This window comes from Brachycentrus maculatus, unplaced genomic scaffold, assembly GCF_059751285.1.
Source record: "Brachycentrus maculatus isolate JH-2025_06_01 unplaced genomic scaffold, ASM5975128v1 h1tg000202l, whole genome shotgun sequence".
NCBI lineage: Eukaryota > Metazoa > Arthropoda > Insecta > Trichoptera > Brachycentridae > Brachycentrus > Brachycentrus maculatus.
Genome location: NW_028280953.1, coordinates 1716807 through 1739838, shown reverse-complemented (window position 1 = coordinate 1739838; position 23032 = coordinate 1716807). Strand labels below are relative to the sequence as shown.

At 29.9% G+C, this 23032-nt stretch overlaps 1 protein-coding gene across 1 annotated transcript in view; it reads left to right on the top strand.

Moving 5' to 3' along the window:
• The window catches only part of sick (sickie), a 377677-nt gene that overhangs the window by 66352 nt on the left and 288293 nt on the right, over window positions 1-23032 (top strand). The window lies entirely within an intron of this gene.

Genomic DNA, 23032 nt, shown 5'->3' with positions numbered 1-23032 from the left:
GCATGTTTTCGGAATGCCCAGAAAATGTACTATATCCCAGCAAAAGAGGCATATTTTTAACTTAATATTTACCCGCTACAGGACAGAAAATGTTGTTTTTGCATTTTCAAGATAATGTTTTGTTTGATTATTTTTATAAATAAATTAAATATTTTTCAAATGGAGAAAAAACCTTCAGGTTTTACCTAAAAAGATCTGTTGCACAGTAAAAAGTTCAGTAAGTGGCTTGATATTTATTTTTAATAGATTGTGTTATATTTTTAAACTTTAAAATCGTTCTCCCGAAAAATCAAGTATTTTGATTTATGACGTTCTTGAAAGGAGTGAGCGATGTGTGTGATTATAATCCAAGATTCGGACCTCACATACTAATAAAAGAGTTTCTGCTCAATAAAAAGCTTATTTTCATCTCACCAATAGATGTCTCTAGTGAAGTTCTAGTGATTCAAGAATAAATTTTCAAAATTGGTTCAAATATATATATAGAACTCCAAGAATTTGAGTAGTGTGGTTGTCAACAATGGGTAGAATTGGTGAATCTTACACGTGTGTGTAAAGTGATCACTTAAACCAGCCTATGACGGTCGTCAGCCCCGTAAATGCCCAGACTTCCATAGTCTTCTTCATCTTTGATGAGATGTCAATAAATAATATTATCACTATTTTTGAGACTTTAGCCTTTATTCACAGTACTGTAAAAGCGGCTGTAAAAGTTTCTGTTCCATACTATAAATAAAATCGATGAAATTGTGGAGAGTCTCACGACATCATCCCTTAGAGGCAATGTCAGATAAAAGAAAGAAAATTGAATTCGACTTATATATTATTCTTTATTCAGAAGCGTTGCAGGAAGGGGATGCAGGGAAAGGCTTTCAGGAGGGTGGTTTTTAAGGGATGGGTTTTCTCCTAATGTCAGTATAGGAAGCTGAAATAAAACATTACAGTTGCTGAAATATATACAGCTATAAATAAAAGTAATCATCATTATACTAACCATTTGCTGCAATAATTTAATACAACATTTTCAGTGTGTCCAAATACTTGTTCACAAATCTAGATTACCTCTAATTATAGGAGTTATTTTTCTTGTTATTTTTACATCTTATTAAAGTTGAAGTGGAATATGGAAGTCTGTAAAATAATAAAAATGAAAATGATAGTTTCTGCCGTTTTTCGTGTATAATTATAATCCAGGATTCGGACCTCACATACTAATAAAAGAGTTCTGCTTTAAAAAGAGCTTATTTTCATCTCACCAATAGATGTCTCTAGTGATGTTCTAGTGATTCAAGAACAGTGTTTCTAAATTGGTTCATATATATATATATAGAACTTCCAAGAATTTTAGAAGTGTTGTTGTCAATCATGGGTACAATTGGTGAATGTTACACGTGTGTAAAGTTATCACTTAAACCACCCTATAACGGTCGTCAGACCCGTAAAAGCCCAGTCATTCTTCTTCATCTTTGATGAAATGTCAAAAAAAAATATATTTACAACTATTTAATTTTTTATTCACTACTATTACTTTGTATCATTAAAATCCTAACTGTCCACCAAACTTCATCCCTTAGTTTTTCCCTCTACCTCCTTCCCTAAACTCCATTTTTCCTTTACCTTCCTTATTATAATCAGTTTGTAATTTACGTTTTTATCTACCTACTATCTACCCTCTGATTGCAAATAGTATATCGCAATAAAAGTACATAGTATATTATAACATTATCAAAAGACAATATCACCCGCTGACATAGAAGTCTTAATTTCGAAGGATAACACAATGAAGGGTTAGATTAAGGGATGAGAGGGGGTGGAGGCAGTAATATGGAAGGGAGGATGTAATTTGGTGGTTGATTAGTCAAGTGACGTGGTTGGAATGCGTTATATGGGACTGGGGATCGATTCCCAGGTACGTCCAGGTATTATGATGTACTGTGGTGATGGGGTGGCTTGTATTGTTACATGGGAGGTGACACAGAGGGTGGGAAATGGTGTACTTCTTATACCACCGATTTTCCTAATAAAATGGAGCGAATAAATTGTTCACGTAAGTAAAAATGACTAACCACAAAGTAAATTCTTTACATATTAATAATATTGAAAATATAATTAATGAAATTTAATATTTTTAGCAAACGAACATATATTTTTTTATTATTTGAATTATATGTAGATAATATGTACTACTTCATACCAATTTCTATTCTGTATATATGTATTTAACCTGCACCTTTTTTGTATCTGTAAGTTTTTTGATGAAAAACTAAGTGATGGAAAACATTCAAACAATTTGTATTGCAATGTATTTCATTTCTTGTAATATGTTTTTCATTGTTTGTGAACCATAAATAAAAATAAATAAAATTTAAAAAAATACAAACATTTAAAAAAGTTACATATCCCTGATAAGATGAAAATACGACAATACTTGAAGTGTGTGATATTTTTGTTAACAGCGCTGGGTTTGTTCACATAGGAGATATTTATATATTCATGCTAATTACATATCAGTACTACGTATCAATATATGAATAGCTAAGTATCTAAATTAAGTCTGCCTATTTATTTTCTTATCTTTTGCTATATTTTATTCATGCTGTTTACTTTCAACTCATTCAACATTTCGCTCACTCCTTTCAAGAACGTCATAAATATAAAAACTTGATTTTTCAGGAGAACGTTTTTAAAGTTTAAAAATATAACACAATGTATTAAAAATTAATATCAAGCCACTTACTGAACTTCCAACTGTGCAACTGATACTTATAGGTAAAACCTGAAGGTTTTTTCTTCATTTAAAAAATATTTTGTATGTTTAAAAAATACCTTTTCCTCAAAATGCAAAAACAACACTTTCTGCCCTGTAGCGGGTAAATATTAAGTTAAAAATATGCCGCTTTTGCTGGGATATAGTACATTTTCTGGGTATTCCGAAAACACGCGCAACTGAAAATTGTCGATTTTTGATTTATGACGTTCTTGAAAGGAGTGAGCTATTTGTGAAATTTTGTAATTAGAATGTTACAATTACCTGTTTTATTTGTTATTCATTATTGTAAATGTATTTATGTTAATGTTCTGTTAATTTTATAAATATATAAAATAAAATAAAATAAGTTACTTACATACTTAAATAACATATGCATAAAAATATTGACATTACAATAGGATTCCTTACTTTGTTTACGTGTAGAATAAAGATTTTGTCGGTGAATTACTTCACCAGATTTAAGATTTTGAAAAAACTAACATTATAATCCATATTTTAAGCCAGCGAATTAATTTATATAAAAAATATTTATTACCTTGTTATGTAATGAACCCTATTTTAAAAATTCCACAAGAATCACAGAACTTTTCCATCATTTCTGTGGTCCGCTGACGTTGGGGGTGGAAAACTTTAGCGATTTAAATGAAAAAATAGGGGTAAATTATGTGTGTATACTACAATAGCGTGTCGTGTGATACTATCTGCAGTTACTTTCGGAGTTGTTAATAAAATTAAACTGATTAAACGACCTCGTAAAAATAAATCACTCAATCTCGTAAAATACTATATCAACTAGAATTTACTGTAGGACAAGAATTAAAAAAAGTTTTATGTTCATGCATCATAACACCAAGCAATTTCAGCAAAACTTCAAATATTTGGCAATCAAACATTTCAATAAACTCCCTAAAGAAATTTTTAAAAAATAGATGATTTAAAAATACTTAAGAAAATAATTAAAGCTCTCTATACATTTAAATCTTGAAAAAATACACAAAAAAGACCATAATATCTATTATTATATAACATTAAACCACGAGTGTAAGTCCCTCTCCAAGCACAAGAGCACAGTCTCTTTTATGGAGAGGCACAGCGAATCGAAATATAAAAGTTCTCCATATGTATAAATGTTCAAATGTATTATGTTATAAATAAAAATGTAAATATATTAAATAAATAATAATAAAAAAAGCCTTTTATAAATTGAATTTGAAACTATAATTAAAATATAACTTTGTTTTAAATTCACTATAAATATTTTATTTTAACTTAATTATAATGTCTACAGGTTTCGAAGCTAACCGCTTCATTATCAAGACTGATTAATACAAACTGATTTGTATTAATCAGTCTTGATAAAGAAGCGGTTAGCTTCGAAACCGGTAGACATTATAATTAAGTTATAATAAAATATTCATAGTGATTTTAAAACAATGTTATATTTTAATTATAAAGTGGAAAATCACAAAGTTAGTGCTTCAAATATAAATTATATGAATTTGAAACGTTGAATTATTTTTCAATTTTAATGTTTATTGTGGTAATAATATAATACATTTAACAAAATAATAATAAAAAAAATTAATAACCTTCTTCTATTGTCAGCCTCCGTGGTGTAATGGTTAGCGTGTTTAGCTACAGTACTGGAGGTCCTGAGTTTACCTTAAAATAAATATTAATAATTTTACACTCTAATATTTCTTTCATATTTCCCTAGACTGCTCCCTGAAGCACAGGAGTGATCACATTGTCTTAATGTAAGTAACAATGAAGATAACACTGCGTCAAAACGATGCAGTGCCCTATGCACCATCGGGTGTAGATAAGGGTTTGAAGATATTTAAACCTATCGCGAGTGTTTCAAATTGTCATTAAATTAAAATTTGACCAGTTACAAGCGAGGAAGCATTTTATATTTTACCCTTTCTAAGAGCGCTTGTGTACTACACGGAATTTTACCGTCCGGCAGTCCGATTTTTATTTTAAATAAAAGCGACTACGAAAGTTTAGCGATCGTGATCGAATTTACGCGTACCGTGATCACGCACCGATCAAGAGCACCGATCCGAAGAAAGACGGACAGAAGCACAAGCCAATCCAAGCCAATCATCCGTTTTATCATGCTTACCGGACTGCCTGACAGTAAAAATCCGCGAAGTGCACAAGCACCCTAAATCTTGCATTTTTATTATTTTTTATTATGTTATAATGCAAACTGCATGTACTAACGAGACAGGGCTGAAGAACGTAGTGGTTTGTAATCCTGTTACCCAACCTTTGAGCAAAGCTGCCTAAGTTCGATGTTTGGGGATGAATATAGGGGCAGAGGTCCTTAGTATGTATTTTGTAGGAACGGATTATAATATATAATAGGTACATGGAAAATCCCAGATTAAAGGGATTATTTACAAATCGATTTTCATTTTGAAAAACCTGATGCATATTTTAAAATCAATTTTCGGTTGATTATTGATTAAAATGATATGGTTTTCATGTGTATTTTTCAGAAATTACAAGGCGCTAGGTTCGTACAATATATAAAATTTAACTGCCATTTTACAATGATCTCATATCTGAAGACCATAATTTAATTTAATTTAATTTAATATAAGGGCATAGAAATTTTACATGTGAATAAAACTGGTATTCGTTTAGATAATGTTTAAAAATTACAAAAAAGTAAACCAACTACTTAGTAAACAAAATACTTACCCATATAAATCATTTAATAAATTTTACTTCAAGTACACTTTTCAAAATATTCTTACTGTGATTATCTTAATTCCCTGTCTTTCAAATAATAATGATAATAATAACTTTTGTTCAAATTTTGAGTATGTCAGAATACTTGTTAACAAATATGTGTGTATATATATATATATATATATATATATATATATATATATATATATATATATATATATATATATATATATATATATATATATATATAACCCTTATCCGCACCCAATAGTGCAAAGGGCACTAAATCGAATTGACGCAGTGTTTTCTTGATCAGTACTTACAAAAAGGCAAGGTAATCACTCTTGCGCTTCAGGAACCAGTCCAGGGTAATATAAAATAAATATTACAGTGTAAAATCAGTAATATTTATTTTCACCCCCCCTGGGAATTGAACCCGGGACCTCCAGCACGGTAGCAAAACACGCTGACCAATACACCACGGAGGCGGACAAATATATATATATATATATATGTATATATATATATATATATATATATATATATATATATATATATATATATATATATATATATATATATATATATATATACATATATATATATATATATATATATATATATATATATATATATATATATATATATATATATATATATTTATATATATATATATATATATATATATATATATATATATATATATATATATATATATATATATATATATAAATATATATATATTTAATATATATATATATATATATATATATATATATATATATATATATATATATATATATATATATATATATATATATATATATATATTTAAATATATATATATATATATATATATATATATATATATATATATATATATATATATATATATATATATATATATATATATATATATATATATATATGTATATATATGTATGTATTTGTGTATTATGGGTGTATTTTTAGCTAGTGTGCATTTCAAGGCAGTGTCAATAACTCGGTCTCACTCGCACACGTTTGATATCAAAAACAATCAGCACATATTGTATGGCTGTTTCGTTCTCACAAATTGCCCTTATCTCTGAGTGCTATTTCGACAGAAGAAAGGAGGGAAATATTGCTGTCCTGTTTTCTCGTGACCGGTTGCAATGCGAATATGAATGAAAATTGCTGTTGCTTTCTCATTCATTCGTTACATGTTTTTGTGACAAGAAATCTGGAAACAAAATTACGGGGTGTCTAGAAAATATGCAAGAAAAATATAAAACAACATTTTGAGTGTGTCCAAATACTTTTTCACAAATCTGGATTATCTGCAATTGGGAGTTTTTTTAAATTTATTTTCTATATAATTTTTGACATATCATCATTAAGTAGTGTGGTTGTATATCATGCGTAGATTTGGTGAATATTACACGTGTGTAAAGTGATAATTTAAACGGTTTGACGGTTGTAAACCCTGTGAATTCCCAGACTTAGATATTCTTCTTCATCTTTGTTGAGATTTCAATAAAATTGTAATAAATAGTGGTATTAACTATGTAAAACCTTGATAAAAAAATCAAAAAATATTTATTATCAGTTGGGATGTCAAAATGTAATTTTTTTCTTTCATACGTTAGCTTATATTACATTTAATACAAACCATTTTTTACACTTAATTTACACCATATATATTTATTTTACATCTTCTTACAGTAAACCAAACATTTATTTTTCATTCTTTCAGACTACTCTCATTCTTCATACATTCAAGCATCTCATAATATATTTTTAAACCTAATTTTGCTATTATTTTGCGACTATGAAATGGAACACCCTGCGAATCAGTTTGTTAAACCGACACCGACGCTGCTTCGGGCTTGTGTTATATGTGCAAGCTCTGTACATACGTGCCTCCTAGCTTCAGGTATCCACACAACAGTCCACATTATATTATAAAGGCACACACGTATATGTGCATGCACATATCGTTCACTCCTTTCAACAACGTCATATATTAAAAAAAAACTTGATTTTTCAGGAGATCGTTTTCAAAGTTTAAAAATGTAAAACAATGAATAAAAAATAAATATCAAGCCACTTTTTGAATTTTTTACTATGCAACAGATTGTTTTAGGTAAAACATGAAGGTTTTTCTCCATTTGAAAAATATTTAGTATGTTTAAAAAATTCATTAAACAATACCTTTTCTTCAAAATACAAAAACAACACTTTCTGCCCCTTAGCGGGTAAATATTAATTTAAAAATATGCCGCTTTTGCTGGGATATAGTACATTTTTTTGGCATTCCAAAAACATGCACAACTGAAAATTGACGATTTTTTTTATACATTACGTTGTTGAAAGGAGTGAGCGATATGTAATGTACTATCGCAATGTCCACCCTCTATTTGTTCGGCAATTTCTGACCCGACAGTGTACTATACATACGTATGGGTTAGCTTATACAATGTATGGGTTACTACATACATTTGTACAAATTCATACAGTTCATTCGTGATACCGTTATAATACCAAATTATAGCACTGTTTTATTTTATATTAAAAAAAACTTTTAACTAAGACTAAATGTAGGGCCACTTTTTTTGAGATTATTAATGTAAACGTGACTAGAATAAAATAACAACTTTGTACTTTTTTCACATGAATTTTATTTGACCAGCAACCGGGTTTTGTCGTTATCGACATCATCAGACTGGTCTGATGGTGTCGGTTACGACGAAACCCTGTTGCTGGTCAAATACAATTCATGTGGAAAAAACTACATACTTACATGTTATTTTATTTATTGTTTCGGTATTTATTTTGTGGTAAGACATGATTGTATAACCAACTAACTAACTAACAATCACGCCGCTTCCCCGCAGGGGTGGGTAGAGAGAATAGAACGCCACACCAATCTGTCTTTGCAAATATTCTTCGCCTCTTCCACGCTCATGCATCTGCTCATACATACCCGCCGATTGTTTCGACTCCTAACCTGACCGCTTTTAAGTATTCGGCATACCTGATCGTGCCAAGTTTTTCTAAATGTTTACATTTAGACCTGAACATGGAAGCTTAACTTCCGAAACTAGTCGTCATAAAATAAACTCAAGTGGTAAAAAACAAGTGTTTTCTTAAATAATACATAGTTGTTATTTTATTCTATAAAATGCTGTTCCACCAAGAAATGTCAGTACAAAATTTAAATCTGATAAACGTGACTAGTTTCAACAACTACAGATTCTCATTAACATGTTAAAATACTGTTTTACAAAAGTTTATATTTTAACCTGTTGATGTGAAAACCTGTATTCTCGAAACTAGTCGTGTTTACATTGAAAAACTTAAAAAAATAAAGTATTATTTAAATGCTTTATTTTAATATTCAAATCGTCATGCTAGTTCACAAAGTTAATACTATATAAATAAATAAACAAAGGAATATTTTGGTATATAAATTATACCCTAAGGTTCTGAGTCACGTATATAATTAATTTTTATTTTCTTCATGCAACCTCTTCGTTCAACTTCTACATTCCGTATCCTCGCTATGGATATCAAATTATTTTTTATTCGTACCAAAGTCATAATCGTAAATATTATTTTTCATAGTCCTGCTGGAAAAACTTACATAATTGGTAACAAATCCTATTTTTTCAGGCATTATCATAATTTTTTGTAGTTTTTTTGTTCGCCTCCGTAGTATAGTGGAAAATGTATTTTATTAGTATGTCCCAAGTTCGATTTCCATGGGGTCTCAAAAATATGAGTGTGGTTTTTATCCTGGTATTTATTTAAAAATACCTTCGGTTGGTATCTAAAGCGGAGGACTGTTCACTTTTCCTTTATATAATTAACGATCAATCAAATATTACATCTTAATTTGATGCAGTACCCTATGCACCATTGGATACGGTTAAGGGTCAGAAGAAAAATATATATGAATATTTGAATATGCACATATCGCTCACTCCTTTCAAGGACGTCATAAATAAATAAAAAACTTGATTTTCAGGAGATCGTTTTTTAAGTTTAAGATAATTATGTTAAATATAATCAAATATATTTAACATAAATATCAAGCCACTTATTGAAGTTTTTACTGTGCAACAGATCTTTTTAGTTAAAACTTTAAGGTTTTTTCTTTATTTGAAATTTTTTTGTATATTTAAAAAAATATATATTAACAATACATTTTCTTCAAAGTGCAAAACAACAGTCCTGAAGCGGGTAAATATTATGTTAAAAATATGCTTCTTTTGTTGGGATATGCGAAAACACGCTAAACTGAAAAATGACGATCTTTGATTAATGCCGTTCTTGAAAGGAGTGAGCTTTATGTGCCCATAATTATGAAAGTAGCGTAAGCCATGTTTTATTCGTTTTTAGTATTTAAAGGTTTGCATTTTCATATTTTAAAAATTATTTTTACATCAAACGATACAGAGTTTCAACACTATTGTAGTCTACTAGGTTTATAGTTTATTTTGGAATAAAAAAATTGCATGGAGCTTATAAGAAAAGTATATTTTTTTAGGTTCAAATGACTGTTTTCAAAATCAAAATTGTTTTCACAATATGTTAATATTAATATTATATTGATTTGTGTTCTTGTTTTAATTTTCCATGCGTTTTGAGGAATTTAAAGTTACCGTTCTTTTATTAATTGTTTATGAACTGTAAGTAATGTAAGTAAATGCCCAGACTTCCATGTTTTTCTTCATCTTTCTTGAGATGTTAAAAAATAATATAATGGTTAGTCAGATACACAAAGAAGGACGACCATCTCAATGCAACTATGCTTTGCTTTTCTCACTGCTGATGTTTAATTTAATAATGCACGAGCCACGGGGTGTATTTTATAAGTTTCACAGCTTGCTGCAAAGGGAGTTGCATAAATATGCATTTCCAGAGCTTTTACAGCGCAGTGGGAAGGAAAAGCTCTCTCGCTGTTCTTACACCAATAAATACTCATGAAAAGCTCAACTTGCTCGCTTCAGCAGTGAAATGGTAACAGATTTTATGTATCGCCTATGAGGTCTTGGGTTCGATTCTTTTTCTCTGTGCTCGTCATGTCAGGTCTCCCTGATGTCGACTATCACTTGAGAGTTATTGTCCTTATCTCGGGCAGCTCTAAACAGGTCCTGATCCCCTTCCAATCTCACATATTCCGGAACCAGGAGATCTACCTTCCACCCACACTTCATGGACCTTCTATATTTTCTCTTATTATCAGATTTAAGTTTTGTGCTGACATTTTTGGGCCAAAATTGTATTTTTTTTGACATCTCATCAAAGATGAAGAAGTATATGGAAGTTTGGGCATTAACGGGGCTGATGACCCCAAATTCTTGGAAGTTCTATATATATGAACCAATTTACAAACCTTGTTCTTGAATCACTAGAACTTAACTAGAGACATCTATTGGTGAGATGTAAAGAAGCATTTTATTAAGCTTTTAGGAGTTTGAGAAGTGTGGTTGTCAATAATGGATAGAATCGGTGAATGTTACACGTGTGTAAAGTGATCACTTAAACCAGCCTATGACGGTCGTCAGCCCCGTAAATGCCCAGACTTTCATATTCTTCTTCATCTTTGATGAGATGTCAAAAAAGAATATGAAAATAACTCCTGTAATTGGAGAAAATCCAGATTTTGTGAACAAGTATTTGGACACACTGAAAATATTGTAAATTTTATTTATTTATTTATTTTTCAAAACATGTAACATACATCAGTCATATATGTATATAATATTCCCGATGAGTGATTTCTATTTCTCGTTTTGGGACATGGGATTAAGGTTAACAAGGCTGGTACACAAATAATAATGTTACAAAAAAGATTTTTTTTTAAATGACTAAAACAAATACATGGCAAAATATAAAAACAATAAACAGGTATAATAAATAGGCATAAGAAGCATATTTCAAAGAAATAAATGAGAAAAACATAAGGTAAGAAGCATATTTAAAATAAACAAATGAGAAAATATAAAAATGAGAAAATATAACAAATGAGAAAATATAAAAAACATAAGGTAAAAACAAAATAAGAAAATATGACTAATCACTACATAATACATATATATCATTCCATAAAGTATTTTTACGTATCATTTATTTTGGATCCCCGAATGGGTCCCCCATTGACCTAATTTCGTCGTAACCGACATTATCTCCAGTCTGACAATGTCGGTTACGACGAAACACATTCACTGGCCAAATAAAATATATGTAGAAAAAACTTAAGTTCTCCTTAACAATCAATTATGTCAAATAGTTGATAGTGCTGGTCAGGAGTCGGAATGATCGGCGGTAATGCATGAGGAGATGCATGCATGTCGAAGAGGCGAAGATTGTTTTGAAAAGACAATTTGGTGTGGCGTTCTATACTCTTTCCATAACCCCGAGGGGAAGCGGCTTGTTGGACAATTAGTTTATATTATATACATACATAAATTCTTTAAATAATTTTTAACTAATATTTTAATATTTTTCACTATTTCTTGCTGGAGATATAGCTAAAATAGTAGCTCATAATAATAAATCTACACTAAATAAAAAGTTAAAAGCAAAAGTTTTATTTACTTACTAAATCTATCCATTTGAATTTAAGTACTTAAATTCAAATGGATAGATTTTACCAGAAAGTGACTGCATCAATTAATGATAATATTTTAAAGTTACATTGAAAGAAAACCTGTAATCGCACTTTGCTTAAAATTTTGGCAATCAAAATGTGACACTCTCCTTATCATTCATCGTTCACTGTGTGTAATACCACTTTAAAACAAGTTGTTGTTTTCCTTTTTAAGTGGTTTTATACAAAGTGAACACTGAATAATAAGGAGAGTGTTATATTACCATACCACAAAGATATCAATGCTTTTAATAAAATATACGAAAAAACAAGATTGTGATATCTTACTGAAGTATGTGTGGACCTACTATGTGAAATGATTCCCTTATTTTCCCTATTTTCCTAGTGTATGCAGTATATATATGCACCCAAACAGGTAGAGGATGCTGAAGGATGCAAATCGACGGATGTTTGTAAATAAGATCAAAGTATTCCACGTTTATTACAGCATTCTAGTGACATCTAAAATGCACGCTTGCTCTTTGCCATTTTCGCTTTTCGTATATTCCTAGCCGTTCATAAATAAGGTAACTATTATTTTATTCAAATATTGTTGCAAAAATTACATACGCATGTAATATTTATTGATTCAGTATTGACTTTGTGGATGATTTAAATATATAAATTACAAGATGATTTAAATTAATAAATTAAACAATCACCTTTGAGTTTATTTATGTCAACATGACTTGATTCGAGAACATCTTTAGTTCTCAAAACTAGTCGTGTTTACATTAATACACTTAAAAGTCGACTTAATGAGGTGTTTTATTTGTATATTTTAATTACTTGTATGACAAATAAAAATGTTACTCTTACGAGCACTAAAAATATATTTTAATTCAAGATTTAATTGAATACTATACTAATCTCAATTTAAGATGAAATATGTATTATTTCATTAATTGATATAGTAGTCACTTTGTCGAATTATGTATCCATTTTTTATTTAAGACACGTATTTCGAAGCATTCCGGATCAAAATATAGTTTTGAGAAAATGATGCGGAATGCGTCAAATCACTTGTTACAATAGATTTTAAGAAATAATGAAAATTACCAATGAAACTCAGAGAAAAAAGTTATTTAATTTTTTGATAGAACTCTTTATTTTAAATATCACAATCAAACACTGATTTGAGTCTACTGAGTTGTATATGTAATTTTACAGAAATTCAAATTAATAATAAATATTTTTGACAGTGTTTTGCCTCGTTAGGTCATAATCAAACTACAATAGTTTAATTATGCCCTAACAAGGCGAAACGATTGTAAAGTAATTTAATTTTTCATTTTAGTGTTCTTGAAATTAAAATATACAATTTAGTAGACTAAAATCAGTGTTTGATTTTAATATTAAAAAAATAGAGTAAATTTATTGATGATAAGGAGAGTGTTAAATTTATTTCAGTCATCCATTTTAGGAACGCCGACTCTCGGGGCCATACATCACCGAGTTTCGGGACGACACCCCATGTAGGTGGCGTTATAAAATATGCTCTCCTAGCCTCAGTCACACTCGGCGTTCCGACGCGGAGGGTTGTGTCGCCGAGCAGCGCGTCACGGCGCCCAGAGCGTCGGTAGTCGGTAGCGTCGGTAAAAACACGCGCCGGAAAAGCGACGCGCGGTGGAAATAGGTACCCACCTGAAAATTGTTTACGTACAGTGCAATATAATTGATTGTTCGTGTCGGTAGTTCAAGTGATAGTGTTTTAAATTATGTTTATATACGATTTATATCATTATTTATTTTTTTACCATACTGTAATATAATTCTTAAGTATATTTTATTTATTTTTAATTAATGTTTTACTTAATAAATACCACTTTTTCTTAAAATCGTATAATTTTCAAACACCGTACACGGTGTTTGAAAATTATGCGGAACGCATCGAAACACGTATCACAGTAGATATTAAGAAAAAGTGGTATTTACTAAGTAAAACTTAAATTAAAAATGGATAGATTTTACCACAAAGTGACATATATATGTATATATATATCGCTCACTCCTTTCAAGAACGTCATTAATCAAAAAACCTGATTTTTCAGGAGAACGTTTTTAAAGATTAAAAATATAACACAATGTATTAAAAATAAATATACAGCCACTTATTAATCTTTGTACTGTGCAGCAGATCTTTTTAGGCAAAACCTGAAGGTTTTTTCCCCATTTGAAAAATATTTAGTAAATTTAAAAAATAATTAAACAATACCTTTTCTTCAAAATGCAAAAACAACATTTTCCTCCCTGTAGCGGGTAAATATTAAGTTAAAAATATGCCTATTTTGCTGGGATATAGTACATTTTCTGGGCAATCCGAAAACATGCACAACTGAATATTGACGATTTTTGATTTATGACGTTGTTGAAAGGAGTGAGCGATATATATATACATATATATATATATATATATATATATATATATATATATATATATATATATATATATATATATATATATATATATATATATATATATATATATATATATATATATATATATATATATATATATATATATATATATATATATATATATATATATATATATATATATATAAATATGTATATATATATATTTATATATATATATATATATATATATATATATATATATATATATATATATATATATATATATATATATATATATAATATATAATACAAGCAATTCATCACAAAACAATGTAAATTGATATAAACAAAATTATAAAAATTTATGTGACCAAAATACACATTGCAACAATTGACCGCTGTTCGCTGTCTCTGTGTGTATACATATATTAATATCTTTCAAAAAAGATTTGAACAAAAACAAAAATAATATGAAAAATAACTCCTATAATTGGAGATAATTCAGATATATGAACACACTGAAAATAATGCAGTTACCACTACATTACATCGACGGACTCGAAAAGGAAATTATGGACAAATTTAATGTATATATATATTTTTTTTAAGCGAGATTTGATTTTAAGCCACGGGGTTTTATTTGGTTTTAAGCATCATCAGCGTCAGCAATTGACGGGCGTAAGTATTAATAACCCAATAACAGGCAATTTAATATTTGAAGCCCTAAGTGGGTTACGCTTTAATTCAATTAAGTACCAAAACGCGTGCCTTCCGAGCATCAACACTTGATTAGCTCTATCTTAAACGCGGTCTACAGACAAAACGGTGCACGTAAAAAAATAATATTTTGATATTTGTCCGCCTCCGTAGTGTAATGGTCAGCACGCTCGGCTACCGTTCTGGATGTCCTTTACCATCATTTCAATAATAAACAATAAAATATTTATTTATTATTAGAAGAAAAAGTTTATTTTTTAACTTATAATATTAATTATTAAGAAAAGGTACCGGGCTACCGTTCCGGGTTCGATTCCCAAGGGGGTAAAATAAATATAAGTGATTTTTTCACTGTCATATTTATTCAATATTACCCTGGACTGGTACCTAAAGCGGAGGGCTGATCACCTTTCCTTCATGTGTAAACGATCAAGATAACAACACTGCGTTTATATGACGCAGTGCCCTATGCACCATTGGGGTGCGGATAAGGGTTTTGTTTTTTTTTTTGACATCTCATCAAAGATGAAGAAGAATATGGAAGTCTGGGCATTTTTCGGGGCTGACTACCGTCATAGGCTAGTTTAAGTGATCACTTTATACACGTGTAACATTCACCAATTCTACCCATTATTGACAACCACACTGCTCAAATTCTTGGAAGTTTATATATATGAACCAACTTAGAAACCTTGTTATTGAATCACTAGAACTTCACTACACACGTCTATGGTGAGATGTAAAGAAGCTCTTATATTATTATGTGAGGTCCAAATCCTGGATTTCAATCACACACATGAGAAACGCCAGAAAATACCATTTTCATTTTTATTACTTAAGCTTATAATTTGACCAGACAATTTATTTACAACATTTTGAGTGTGTCTAAATACTTGTTCACAAAATTTGTATTATCTCCAATTACAGGAGTTATTTTCATATTAATATGAAATGTAAATAATGTAAATAATATTTTGAGTGTGTCCAAATCGTCGTTAACCAATCTGGGTTTTACTTATTTATTTTTTTACAAAAACGTCAATAATATTAGTAAATAACCACTCACCGAGATTTTTATGTCTACCGGTTTCGAGACGTACCCGTCTCTTCGTCAGGACAATCACTACCACAGCATGCAAACAATACCACCCTTCACCACCATAGCACCATTTACACACTTAACACTACACAAAATGTTTAACACATGCGATTTTTGGTCGACCCGAAGACCAACATGCACTAAATGTTTCAGCACAAACATGCGTTACGAGCCGAGGTTAAACATGCACTAAGTGCATGTTGGTCTTCGGGTCGACCAAAAATCACATTTTTTACACATTTTGTGTAGTTTTATGTGTGTAATTAGTGCTATGGTTTTTGATTTATGGTTTATAGATTAGTATCTGGGTTTGCCCACTTGGGAGTTATTGCTTTTGATATTTAAAGGAGTGTGCATGCTTCTGAAAGTAACAGGCATTGACTCTTCTTCATCAATATTGATCTCTTCTGCTGTATCCGTCAACCTTGCGTCACACAAGCTTTTGATAGTTTCTTTTCCACACATTGAAATATTGTCGTCGAATGTAACAGAATTGAGAAGAATAAAAAAAAAACAGACAAAATATTCAAATATTCAATGTACCGTAGAACGGGGCTACTTGAACTTTGATGTGTTACTTGAGCCCAGTACAAAAAAAATATTTAGATCTGTATTTGGTCTACAATAATGAACGTATCGACATGATTCATTGTTTCCCTGACAGGTTACACCTATACGTTCATTATTGTAGACCAAATACAGATTTTTTTGTACTGGGCTCAAGTAATACATCTTAGTTTAAGTTCTACGGTATTTCAAACGCTAAATGCGGTAAAATGATGGATAGAAACGATCGATGCGATCTATTTTTGTATGACATGAATTCGGGGTAGAAGAAATAAATAACACATCTGAGAAAACGGTTATTCGAGGAACGATAAAAAGAGGTTTTACTGTATACGTTAATTAAAAGTTGTACTTTTGCAAAAAACATACGTCATTTTGTAACAATAGTTATTGAATTTTTATTCAAACAATTACGAGCTACTTGCGTATGACAAACGTTGTTGTAAACGGTGTACAATGAAAGATGAGTCATTTTAGTACAAAAATAATGACTATTTATAGACCTTGAGTTATGGGCCAGTGAACATATGTACATACATTTTGCTCACTCCTTTCAACAACGTCATATATCAAAAAACTTGATTTTTCTGATCGTTTTTTAAGTTTAAAAATATAATAAAATGTATTAAAAAATAATACATCAAGCCACTTATTGAACTTTTTACTGTGCAACAGATCTTTTTAGGTAAAACCTGAAGGTTTTTCCTCCATTTGAAAAATATTTAGTGTATTTAAAAAAAAAATTAACAATACCTTTTCTTCAAAATGCAAAAACAACACTTTTTATCCTGTAGCGGGTAAATATTAAGTTAAAAATATGGCACTTTGCTGGGAAATAGTACATTTTCTGGGCATTCTGAAAACAGGCACAACTGAAAATTGACGATTATTGATATATGACGTTGTTGAAAGGAGTGAACGATTTGTGAGGACTAATTCAGCATAAATAAAACAAAGCATATTATATTTTATTTATTGTTTCGGCATTAACTTTGTGGTAAGACATGTTACAATAATTAAAGAAACATGTAGTCTATAATTAAACTCAAGTGGTAAAAAACGAAGTGTTTTCTTTAAAGCATATTATAGTTTGCCTTTTTTGTTTGATAAACCTGGTTTTGTTGAATAACAATTATTGAAGCGGTGTATATTTAGTTTTTTTTTTAAGTACCATTGTACTAAATGATCGTACAGTGTGTCCTGATACCAACCCTAACGTAGTGTGTGTTCATGAAGCATATAATTGGCAAAAGAAGGATGAAAGTTGCAACTAAATAATTTCCAAAATGGTTTGATTATTGTTTAAAAAAATAGCATTAATACATACTAATAATAGATACTAATCACTCATTTCACTCACATAAATTAAAATTATTACACCTTGTTCCATATAAAGGCCAAATTATGAATTATCTTGAAAATTTAGAAATCCAAAAAAAACTGAATTCTAATAATAATTTATTAAATAATATATTGTTTCTAAATTCTTCACCATTGCTTTCCATTTTTCCTTTGTTTTCAAACTCCGCCCCTTGACTAACCCTTTCCCCTTACTTTGCCCTCTCCTTATTTATAGAACAATTTTATATTTTATATTTTAGTTATTATACAGACCTGAATGATGGAAGTTTAACTTTTGAAACATGTAGTCTATAATAAAACTCAAGTGGTAAAAAACAAGTGTTTTCTTTAATCATAGCAATAATACACATACAATAGTACATACAAAAATTTGCAATGAGAATGAAGTCCTCGTACCAACCCTAATGTACGGAAGTAAATCATGGAGTTGGCAAAAGAAGGATGAAAGTAGACTGAATGCAGTTGAAATGAAACCTTTAAATGCGGCAAAACGATGTAATATAATATGTAACGAGATTAACCAAATGTGGAGGTCTTCACCAAAAAGTAATATTTCCAAAAATATCCTGTAAATGCAAATCTGTTCTGTGTACTGTATTGTATCGAAATCTCAATTAAAGTTGCGACAAAAAGTGACCAATCCTTTGTAAAATCAACATAAAATTGCACCAAAACATAACAATTTTACAAGCTAGAATTCCTGATTGCTTAAAATCATTTAAAGTTTGAAATGAATTCATTTTAAGTAATCAGGAATTCTAGCTTGTAAAATTGTTACGTTTTGGTACAATTTAATGATTTCATATCGGTTCAACACAGCATTGGTCACGTTTTGTCGCAACTTTAATTAAGATTTCGATAGAATACAGTAAACAGAACAGATTTACATTTTTTTACTCACATAAATTGTATACATTTATTTAAATCACAATTTTAAAAATATTTAAAAAAAAATAATAAAAAAATTGCTGAGACCCACCAAGCCACTTTGTGTGTCTTGTCGGTGGAGTTCTTTTTTTAATGCATTTTTATTGTTTTTAACCATTTTAACATAATATACACACAAAAAAGCGAGAAAAATTAAGGATATAAACATTTTCCAAATTTCATAAAATTAACTCTTGATCATTTACCCATTCCTTTATTTTGCCTTTGTTCCATATTTTATTTTGACTTCTAACATCCGTCGACAACAAATAAAAAATGTTCGGAACGATATATTGCAGTGTTCGACACCCATATTTACTGTTAATTCTTGGGACTATCAAACCTTCGTTATGTGTAAATCGTGTCTCATGGCTGTGTACTAAAATATTTCGATATTTTTGACTTTTTATTGTGCTATATTGGAAATGTAACCTTTTAGTGAGGGCCCCCACAATTGTCGTACTACAAAAGTACAGAGTGTTTCAGACATTTTTTACTCCAAGATACGCGATTGTTCGGGACCCTATAGCGAGACGGGCAGGGTTAATGACGCGTCACCTTGTAATGTTTTCAGTACAAATGAATCATAACAAATGCGTACAATTCCGTTTTTTTCTTCTTTTAGACTGTGAGAAATCAGAAACACGTGTTTCATAGACCATTTAATGTGACTGACTCAAGTTAACACTAGCAACACTGGTAAAGATCTAAAGAATATGATGAATGTGATATACAATATTTATAATACGATAGAATGATAATATTGTACGAAAATGCTCACATAATTAAAAAAAATACTCAAACTAACTAACTAACCATCACGCCGCTTCCCCGCAGGGGTAGGCAGAGAGAATCTCTGTCCTTGCAAACATTCTTCGCCTCTTCCACGTTAATGCATCTCCTCATACATACCCGCCGATTGTTACGACTCCTAACCTGACCACTTTCAAGTATTTGGCATACCTGATCGTGCCATGTTTTTCTCGGTCTTCCTCTGCTTCTTTTCCCACCAACATTAAAAAAACAATAAAAAAATACATTTATTTAAAATAAAATTGCAAAGGTACAAACAATTAACTTTATAAAATAAAAACAACTTTGTTTTAACCACTTTTTATTGGTAAACTTTACCCAACCGGTTTCGACAAGAACTTTGTTCATCAAGGTTTATGTACTAAATTCTAAAATCAATGTACTAATTTTGGCTATGCAATGAAGAATAAAAATAACATTTAGGATTTTTATGAAGTGTGTGTTAGTTTTTGCTGAGAGTATTTTAATGTTTTTGATTTAAAATAAACCCCGATGATGACAAGGTTTTGTCGAAACCGGTAGGTTGAATTGTATTTATAAAAAAAGTTGTGAAAACAATGTTAATTAATTTTATAAAGTTTATAAAATGTGCCACAAATATTTGCGGAAAACATTCAAGAAATTTAAATTAATATTCGTCTGTACTTAGCGGGTTATTTCGTGAATGAATGAAAATAAAATACGACACCTACCCTTACCGGTCCAATGGCTTTCGAAAAAATGTTAAACTCTTTAATTTTTTCTTATTTTGTCAATCACCATAACTCACAACACGCTTCTCTGTTATTTCTGGGTTATTGAGAACCCTTTCCCATTCCTTTTTTCTCTTTTCTCCCTTCCATTTGTCATGCGTCAACCGTCTCAGATGGATGACTCAAATTTAATGTATTTTAATGTTTTTGATTTAAAATAATGACAAGGTTTTGTCGAAACCGGTAGGTTGAATTGTATTTATAAAAAAAGTTGTGAAAACAATGTTAATTAATTTTAGTTTATAAAAGTTTATAAAAGTTTATAAAGTTTATAATAGTTGAGGTTATAAAAATAAAAAATAAAAATAACATAAACTCGTATCATATGTTAATTCATAAGTCAAACCTACTATAAATAACATATGTAGAACTACATAAAATCATTCACCTAAGTAACTTCATTGCTAACTTAGAATCATCGAATTGAACATATTTAAAATATTAAAATCACACACTGATTTTTAGGGTCTACTGATTTGTATATTGTATTTTTTTTGACATTAAAATATAAAATAAAAATTCGTTGTGACAATTGTTTCGCCTTGTAAGGGCATGTATAAAGCTCTCACTTAAACCAGCCTAAGCCTTGCGTTTTTCATCTATGTTGCGATGTCAAGATTTAAATATTGTTATTATTTCTTGAATGTTTTTCGCATATACTTTGTGGCACATTTTTATAAACTTTATAAAATAAAAATAAAAAGAACTTTGTTTTAACCACAATTTATTGGTACACTTTTTCCAACCGGTTTCGACAAGACACTCGTTATCCTCAGGGTATATGTACTAATTCTGAAGCCTTGAAATACTCAAAGTTTACCTAACTATGAGTATTTCAATGTTTTAGAATTAGTACATAAACCCTGAGGATAACAAGGTTCTTGTCAAAACCGGTTGGAAAAAGTGTACCAATAAAAAGTGGTTAAAACAAAGTTGTTTTATTTTATAAAATTGCTATTATTATTTATGTCTTTTAATTATTAAAAAAAACTAAATTGGGGTTAAAACTAAGTTAATGTATTAATTTTTAAAACAAACGCAGATTTTTTGAGTCTACTAAGTTGTATTTTATTAAAAATCACGTAAAAATTAATATTTAGACAATTATTTCGCATAATTTAAAATTGAGTTCTACAAATTAAACGCCAAATCAATAAATTAAAACTAAGTACCCAACTAACCATCACGCCGCTTCTCTGCAGGGGTAGATAGAGAGAATAGAACGCCACACAAATCCGTATTTGCACACAATCTTGGATATTTATAGGGGTAGTTAATTCAAAATGTCTTTTGCGCCAAAATCAACATCGCATTCTTCAAATTTGATTACTTCCCCATCTAATTTATCTCGTTCGTTGTTAATTACATTGGACGATTCCTCCCTTAGCGTCTTCTGGCACGGGGGTTGGTATTTCTAGATTTCACCTGTAACGCAGAAAAACCCCCAACCGCTCCAACTCACCCCTGGGGCATCTCTGAGGGAAATAAAATATCTAAGGGTAGCGTTTCGGCGAACTAATCAATCGTATATGAAATACATTTAGGGTGCTGAGAAAGGATGACCGATTCGGGGTGAGGATATTGATATAAAATCGAGTATTGCACTGGAGAAAAATAATCTTTAAGCCCAAGTATTTGTTTAATAATAATAAAATAAAACCCTTATCCGCACCCAAATGGTGCATAGGGCACTGCTTCATATGAACACAGTGTTATCTTGATCGTTTACACACGAAGGAAAGGTTATCAGCCCTCCGCTTCAGGTACCAGTCCAGGGTAATATTGAATAAATATTGCAGTGAGAAAATCACTTATATTTATTTGACCCCCCTGGGAATCGAACCCGGGACCTCCAGAACGGTAGCCTAGCGTGCTGACCATTACACTACAGAGGCGGACAAAAATTTATTTATTTATTTTAGTATTTGTTTAGTCGCAACTTAATTTTCTCTAAATCCTAGGTAACATGGATTTATTTCTTTAAACTTCATGTACAGAAAATAAGTATGTACATTGGCGGGCTTATTGCTAAAAAGCAATATCTTTCTTCCATCCAAAAACAGACTAGTGATATTGATTAAAACGTTTGATACCATATATAGCTGTTTGCAATCAGAGGGTAGATAGTACTTGAACATTAAAAAAAACATAAATTACAAATTAACATTTTAAAAACATAAATTACAAAAGATTATAATAAGGAAGGCAAAGGAAAAATGGAGTTTAAGGAAGGAGGTAGAGGGAAAAACTAGATAGACTATTTAATGTAATATGTAGATTAAATCTTAAAACATCGTTTTTGTATTGAAAAAATATTTTTTTCTTCA